At 31.7% G+C, this 6,999-nt stretch overlaps 1 long non-coding RNA gene across 1 annotated transcript; it reads left to right on the forward strand.

Annotated features, from left to right (window-relative positions):
• The first annotated feature begins 225 nt into the window (after positions 1–225).
• LOC115988951 lies at positions 226–1,379 on the forward strand. Its single transcript, XR_004091720.1, has 3 exons — positions 226–252; positions 432–602; positions 743–1,379. It is a non-coding gene; the product is annotated as an uncharacterized LOC115988951 (long non-coding RNA).
• Positions 1,380–6,999: the final 5,620 nt, after the last annotated feature.

Genomic DNA, 6,999 nt, shown 5'->3' on the forward strand with positions numbered 1-6,999 from the left:
CCGGTGCTAAAAAGTTCGCTACCAAAGAAACCAAATTTTCTGAATCGCAATCGCTATACAGCCTTGTGGAGTGTACCCCTGACCTATCCAGCTTTGATTGCAATAGGTGTCCTCAGGAAGCCATAGCTAAGTTGTCCAAATCCTATGATGGAAAGGGACCGGGGCGAGTTCTGTCTCCTAGTTGTAACATTAGGTATGAAGTTTTCACGTTTTACCATGTACAAGCTCAAGCTGTTGCCCCACAACCAAAAGGTACATATCCTATCAAGATCATGTTTATTTGAGAGGATCCATTTTATAATTCAAACTAAATATTACTGATTCAAGTTTCAACCCTCATCTTTACTGATGAGATTTAATTACTTTATTAGGATTTAGGCCGCACTTCTTGTAACTGACTATTAACATTGTACATGATACTGTTTTTGCAGGAAAAGGCAAAATCTCAATGGTAATAGCTATCATTATTGGTGTTACAATTGCTGCGTCTGTGGTTCTAGTCATTCTGCTTTACTGTTTCCAAAGGAGGAAAGCAAGAAAGAAGTCCAATGCTACAAACGAAAAGAATTCTGGGAAATCTGACGGCCTCCTAAGTTATCATGGTATGCAAGTGGTTTTAAGTTCACATCATATATTCATGTCACACTCTCCTCGTTTTCATTAAGAATGTGTTTTAAGCCACACGTGAGGGAGTGTTAAAAACTATATAAATTAGAAATAATAAATTCCTTATTATTTGTAGGTTAAAATTCTAGTAGAATTTGGAGGAAGGTCAAGTGTTGGTTCTGCCAAGATTGCTTAAGGCATGATTGGGATGACGTTGTTCGTGGGCAGTAAAACAATGGAAAGGAAAATCCTTGAAATCTTAGTAAATTGGGGGTTAGTGCTGCTGTTTACCACATTTGGAGTCTGTAGAAATGCAATTATAATTCAAGGATTGATTTAAACAAAAGATTAGATTGTGGAGCTTATCAGAAAGTAAGTCAAGATTTGAATAAGGAAGGATATTAATCAGATGCTCTGCTGTAGATGGGGATTCATAGATTCTGTTCTTCAGAGAGCCTCTACTTAGCTTAAGGATGCAGCCTAGGCCTTCCTTCTAGCTTTATAAAGTTGTTTGTTTTTTGGTTTGCTGGCTATCTGTTGTTGAATATTGGTTGCATTTTGTCTTGGTTGTGCTTTAATTTGTTTGTTGGTTTATTCATTTTGGTATTGTAGTTCTGTTATGGTTCAGCAGGTTTGTAGGTGGTGTTGCTTTGAGTGGCTGGAGCTTAGTTGAGGTTCTTGTTGGTTTGTTGTTATTGGCATTGCTTTTTGGGAACCCTGTCTGATTTGTTGCTGGTTTGGGTCGTTTGTGGTTCTGTGTTGTTGCTGGTTCTCCAACTATTTCAATGAAGATTATTGATTAAAAAAAAACTTCTAGTATGGTTGGTAGTTTATCAGAAATGATGAAGATTATATTGATTATGTACAAAGTCTTCACCAAATCATATCTGCAAACAATGCTCTTCGAAGTGTAATCTCTGACGCTTATTTATTTTTTGAAGATTAGCAGATGCAATTGAAATAACGAATGTAGAATCCTTGCAATTTGATTTTGAGACAATTGAAGCTGCCACAAACAAATTCTCAGATGACAACATGATTGGAGAAGGTGGATTTGGTAAAGTTTACAAGGTACGTAGAATCCATATAATCTTTATTATTTGTGACTAGAGCATGAATTTGTGATGGAAAATTAAAGGAAATGTTATAAACTGAGAAATAGTAAAAGATAGTGTAATTAATTCGAGATGATCAATTTTCTGAACTTGAGAGAGAAAATAGACAATTGTATTTAATTTTATAGAGAAGTATTACGTTCACAACGTTTTTACAATATTTTCACAACAAATTACAAGTGGTTAGTTGTTATTAGTTCAAATTTAAATTTAGTACTGAGATTACTTTTTTAACCCAACAATAACAACCAGTAACAACCGGCCACTTAGGATTTGTTATAAAAATCTTGTGAACATATCATTTCTCAATTTTATACTTATTAATTCTCATTAATGCATTCAAAAAAATCCTAAAACATATGGATCAATTTAAATACAAGCAAATAACAATACTAATCTACTACTACCTTATTCAAATAAATATCTATCACCAAGCCTAAATTTGAATACTTCTAAAGCAAATAAAAATTTATCTAGCTTATCTCGGGTCATAACAGGAAAACCTTTCGAAAGGAAAAAGCACTGCATAGAAAACCGTTGAAAACAATGTAAAAACTAAAAAGAAGGATTACATAGTTAGAGACTTACAAAACCTTGGCCTCGTCTAGACCTATGCAACCTTTGCAAACACTCAGCTTGCCTTTTTACCATGGTAATCCCAGAACATTCAGAATTCTAATATAGTGATCTCCTCTAAACCAAAACCTTTGCCACTTCAAGAATCTTGATCTTGACACTTTACTCAGTGAACCTCATTGAATTTTGGCTATGTGGTTTCAACCTCACTCTTGCTTACAATGTTATTAAAATAGAAGCGGAGTAGATAAAGTTGTTTATATGATATTGCCTTAATCAATGTATTGTAAAAGCAAAGCAACATCAAGAACTCAATACAACGATGGTGAGGAGATTTTTCCAGTTTGCTCTTAAATGCTCTTTCTCTCTCACATAAAAATGGCTAGGGGTTGTGTTTTTTTATTATCAAAAATAGCAAACCAAACAATATATACATATAGCAGACCGAACAATATGTATATTAAAAACAATTTAAGTTGGCCAGGATCCTTTGTTATGTTGAATTCCAAAACTGAGTGGTGAAAAAGCTTCCAAGTGCGCTTGGCTTGTACTTATTTGTTTATTAATTTTTCCTTTTTATCACAACTTTTAGGAAAATAACCTAACCTTTAGTTTTTTTTTTTTTTGGGTGGAAATAATTTAGCTTTTAGCTTCTTGTCACACATTTAACATAAAATTTACTAAAAATTATATCTTTCAATAAAAACTACGCAAATAAGATACCACAATAAATAAGCTGTTCCCAAACCCATAAATCAAAGTGGGCTAATATTATTTTTGTTCATGCACACAAAAGGCTTCTAATGGTAATCTAATGCAATCCATACCATTTAACAACTAGGTCCTAAATTTGCCTGTTTAGAGATTATTTCATTTAGGGTGTGCTACTTGAAGGGAAGGAAGTAGCCGTTAAAAGGTTCTCAATGAAGTCATTACAAGGCTTAGAGGAAATCAAAAATGAGGTCCTACTTATTGCAAAACTTCAACACAAAAATCTTGTGAGGCTATTGGGATGTGGCATAGAGGGAGAGGAAAAGCTGCTTATATGAGTTCATGCCTAACAAAAGCCTAGATTTTTTTTTTTTTTTGGTTTGTTTCTTCCTACATTCTATTTTATAAGCTTGATAGGATTTTGGATTTCTTGAAGATTTCTAGAATTCAAATTTATACATGATGTCATAACTTAAAATTAATATTGAATTTTAGATTCAAAAAGACACTCACATCTTGATTGGAAGACTTGCAATAATATTGTTAGTGGGATTGCCAGAGGACTTCTATATCTTCATGAGGACTCCCGACTTAAAATCATTCATAGGGACTTGAAGCCTAGCAATGTGTTGTTGGACCATGACATGGTTGCCAAAATATTGGATTTTGGAATGGCAAGGATCTTTTGTGAAAACTAGAATATAGCTAGCACCAAAAGAGAGCCGTGGGACCTAGAAATGCATGGTTATATGTGTTTTTGCGTTTTTGGCTGGGTCATGAACAGTGCCGTGGGACCTAACCAAAAACACAAACACAAAATAATTTGCACACAAACGCACGCTAAGTATTAAGAACTTTTCCAGCTTAGGTAAGGCTCTCAAAGTGGAAGAAAGCTCCAAGTATATGCCAACAAATATTTTTAAAATAATGATAAAATCCAAAAATATTAGTTGGTACATTCTCTCAAAAAGAAATCCTATGTATTTTTCTAAAAAACAATAAGAGAAAATTTTGGACTATTAATTATCTTCTAGAGTATTAATTTTGGCCCAAAATTTAGCCAATGCATGAAAATCTCCATCTTAATAGGTGTGCAATTTCTCTAACTCTTTTTCAACGGTTGGAATTCCTCTATACATGTGCCACATAATATATACCGAAAACATTTGACTTTTGGTTGACCAAATAAATATTGTGCCTTATAAAAAATTTTGAGATCTCAAAAATTGTACACTTCATTATTTTAATATATATTTTTAATTAAACTTAAATTCTATTTTATATTTAAACTCTCCATTAAAATCTTGATTTCTATAAATGTTAGAATATATAATTCTATATATAAACACAATCATAATTAATGCATAATAAGTATATAGTTTCATATACCAAGACAATCATAATAATAATCTTCTAAAAAAAAACAATCATAATAAATAACTATTAATAACTACCATATTTATTATATTTTATATTTTGAGAATTAAAAAAATTATATAATATTACATTTTTATGCATTTCACGCGTTACATACTAATATTATAATTTGTAAGTCTAAGATTCAAGTGATTGTCGAACACTCAGGGGCAGAACTATGTGTATAACAAATGGGTGTCATGCCCCCATGAAAATTTTACAAAACATTTTATTGTAGGTAAAAACTAGGTAGAAATGTGAAACGATGCCTTTTTTCTTGTATGAACTGACCCCCCACAAGGAAATTTATTGGTCTCCCCACGAGGTGCCCCACCTGTCCATATCCCTTTTATGCCTCAAATTGTTTTCCCAAACACGTTAGGCAATAGCCAATGCCCAATCAACACTTCTTCAATTCTAAATGATTCCTTGGTGCAGTTTCCCTCACGGTCGCATTCTTGATTGACATTCCATCCATTTAGGGGTCTCATTGTCACATTCTTATTCTTTTTTTCTCCTTTCTTACTTGAAGTTAAAGGAAAATGGCTTAAAAATTTTGAGAGGTACAAAATTTTTCTTCTCCTTTTCATTTATATTTCCGTTCAATTTCTATTTATTTATCTTGTTGCTGAATTTCAGTTCAATTTCTATTTATTTGTTTAAGTTCATTATAGCTCTAAAGTGTGAAGATTAGTCCTTTGCATCATTTAGACATCTTATTTTAGAATCAGAGGTCAAATTTTATGCAAAGTTCTTTCAAAGTTTTAGTTTTTCTCATATATGTAGACCAGGGAATTCTGTAGCTCAAAATCTTACTAGATATCCAAGACATATTAGCAGTTTATTAGTGTGGATAAATGATGTTTCTCCAACCCTCAATAATGTTTTGTTAGCCGATTGTGACTGAAATTTTTTTATTGAAAGTTAAGTTTCCTTATCTATATATATAAATAAATATATATATATATATATATCTTGTGCCTTATTATTTTCATTTTTCATAAAGTCCATTGATGAAAAAATTTTCTTGTTAGGTTTGTATGTTTAGTTATTGGATTATTTAAACAGGAGCTAAATATGATCCCAAGTGTTTTAACTTTTATAGCATAATGCCACATGTTTATTATTAAAAAAAAAAGATAATAATGAACATGTAAATTTATAATTCATGAATCACCAATCATGAAAAAGAAGTCTTCAAAGGGTCTGTTTGGATACTGCTTATTGCTAAAAATTGAAAACTTATTGCTAAAACACTGTAGCAAAATAATTTTTAAATGTGTGAATAGTGCCGTAGGATTTAGTTTTAAAGTTATATTTACTAAATTTCATACTTGTGGGTCCTATGAACAATGCACAGGACCCACAGAAATGAAACGCAAAAACACAATGCCAGGAGAAAAACGCTATCCAAACTCACACTTCATTGACAAACTTTAATTTTCCGTACCATATCATTTTGAAAATTGTGCAAGTGTGAGAGTGGCTTGGCTTTATATTCACTTGTCACTTCAACTCAATTTCCAGTTCTTATCATCATTTCATTTCATATTTGTTTTAAGTGTACCACAAAACAACTCATCCTAATTATAGCATTTACACTAGGCATTGTAAATGGTATATTTAGGAAAATTTTAGCATCAAAGCACAAAACAATCTCATTATCTAGTCTTGTACTTGTAAAAAGTTTTACAATTGTGCTTCTACTTGTAAAAAGTTTTACAATAGTGTTATAGCGAATTTCTACATATACAAGTTACTGTTCACTCACATTACTTGTCACTTCAGCTCAATTTTTAGTTCTTATCATCATTTCATTTCGCATTTGCATTAGGTGGACCATACAAAAACTCATCTTTATAGCATTCACATTTGGCATTGTAAATGGTATATGTAGGAAAATTTTAGCATCAAAGTACAAAACAACCCCATTACCTGGTCTTGTACTTGTAAAAAGTTTTACAATAGTGCTATAGTGGACTTCTACATATACAAGATATTGTTCACCCACGTTACTTGTTACTTTAGCTCAATTTCTAGTTCTTATCATCATTTCATTTCACATTTGCATTAGGTGGACCACACAACAACTCATCCTTAGGGCATTCACACTAGGCATTGTAAATGGTATATGTAGAAAAACTTTAGCATCAAAGCACAAAACAACCCCATTACCCAGTCTTGTACTTGTAAAAAGTTTTACAATAGTGCTATAGTGGACTTCTACATATACAAGTTACTGTTCACCCATTGTAAACTTAAATTTTATTTTTTTATTGGGTAGTATATATTATTTTATTGAGAGAGAAATTGGATTATATTATTTTATTGGGTAGTATATATTATTTTAATGAGTTGAGTAGGAAAATAAAATTTGGGATGTTCGGTGTGTTGTAAAATAGTATAGTATAATTGATAAAGTAACTTTTAAAATGGTAAAATAGAATAATACAAAAATTGCCGATGTGAATGCTACCATAAGGTTCTTGCTAACATTTTCTAGTTTATTATTCACGAATTAGAAATTGTGAAAAAAGATGTTGTGGTATTGACAGAATTTAATTTTCCATTACTG

This window comes from Quercus lobata, chromosome 5 (assembly GCF_001633185.2).
Source record: "Quercus lobata isolate SW786 chromosome 5, ValleyOak3.0 Primary Assembly, whole genome shotgun sequence".
NCBI classification, from domain to species: Eukaryota; Viridiplantae; Streptophyta; class Magnoliopsida; order Fagales; family Fagaceae; genus Quercus; species Quercus lobata.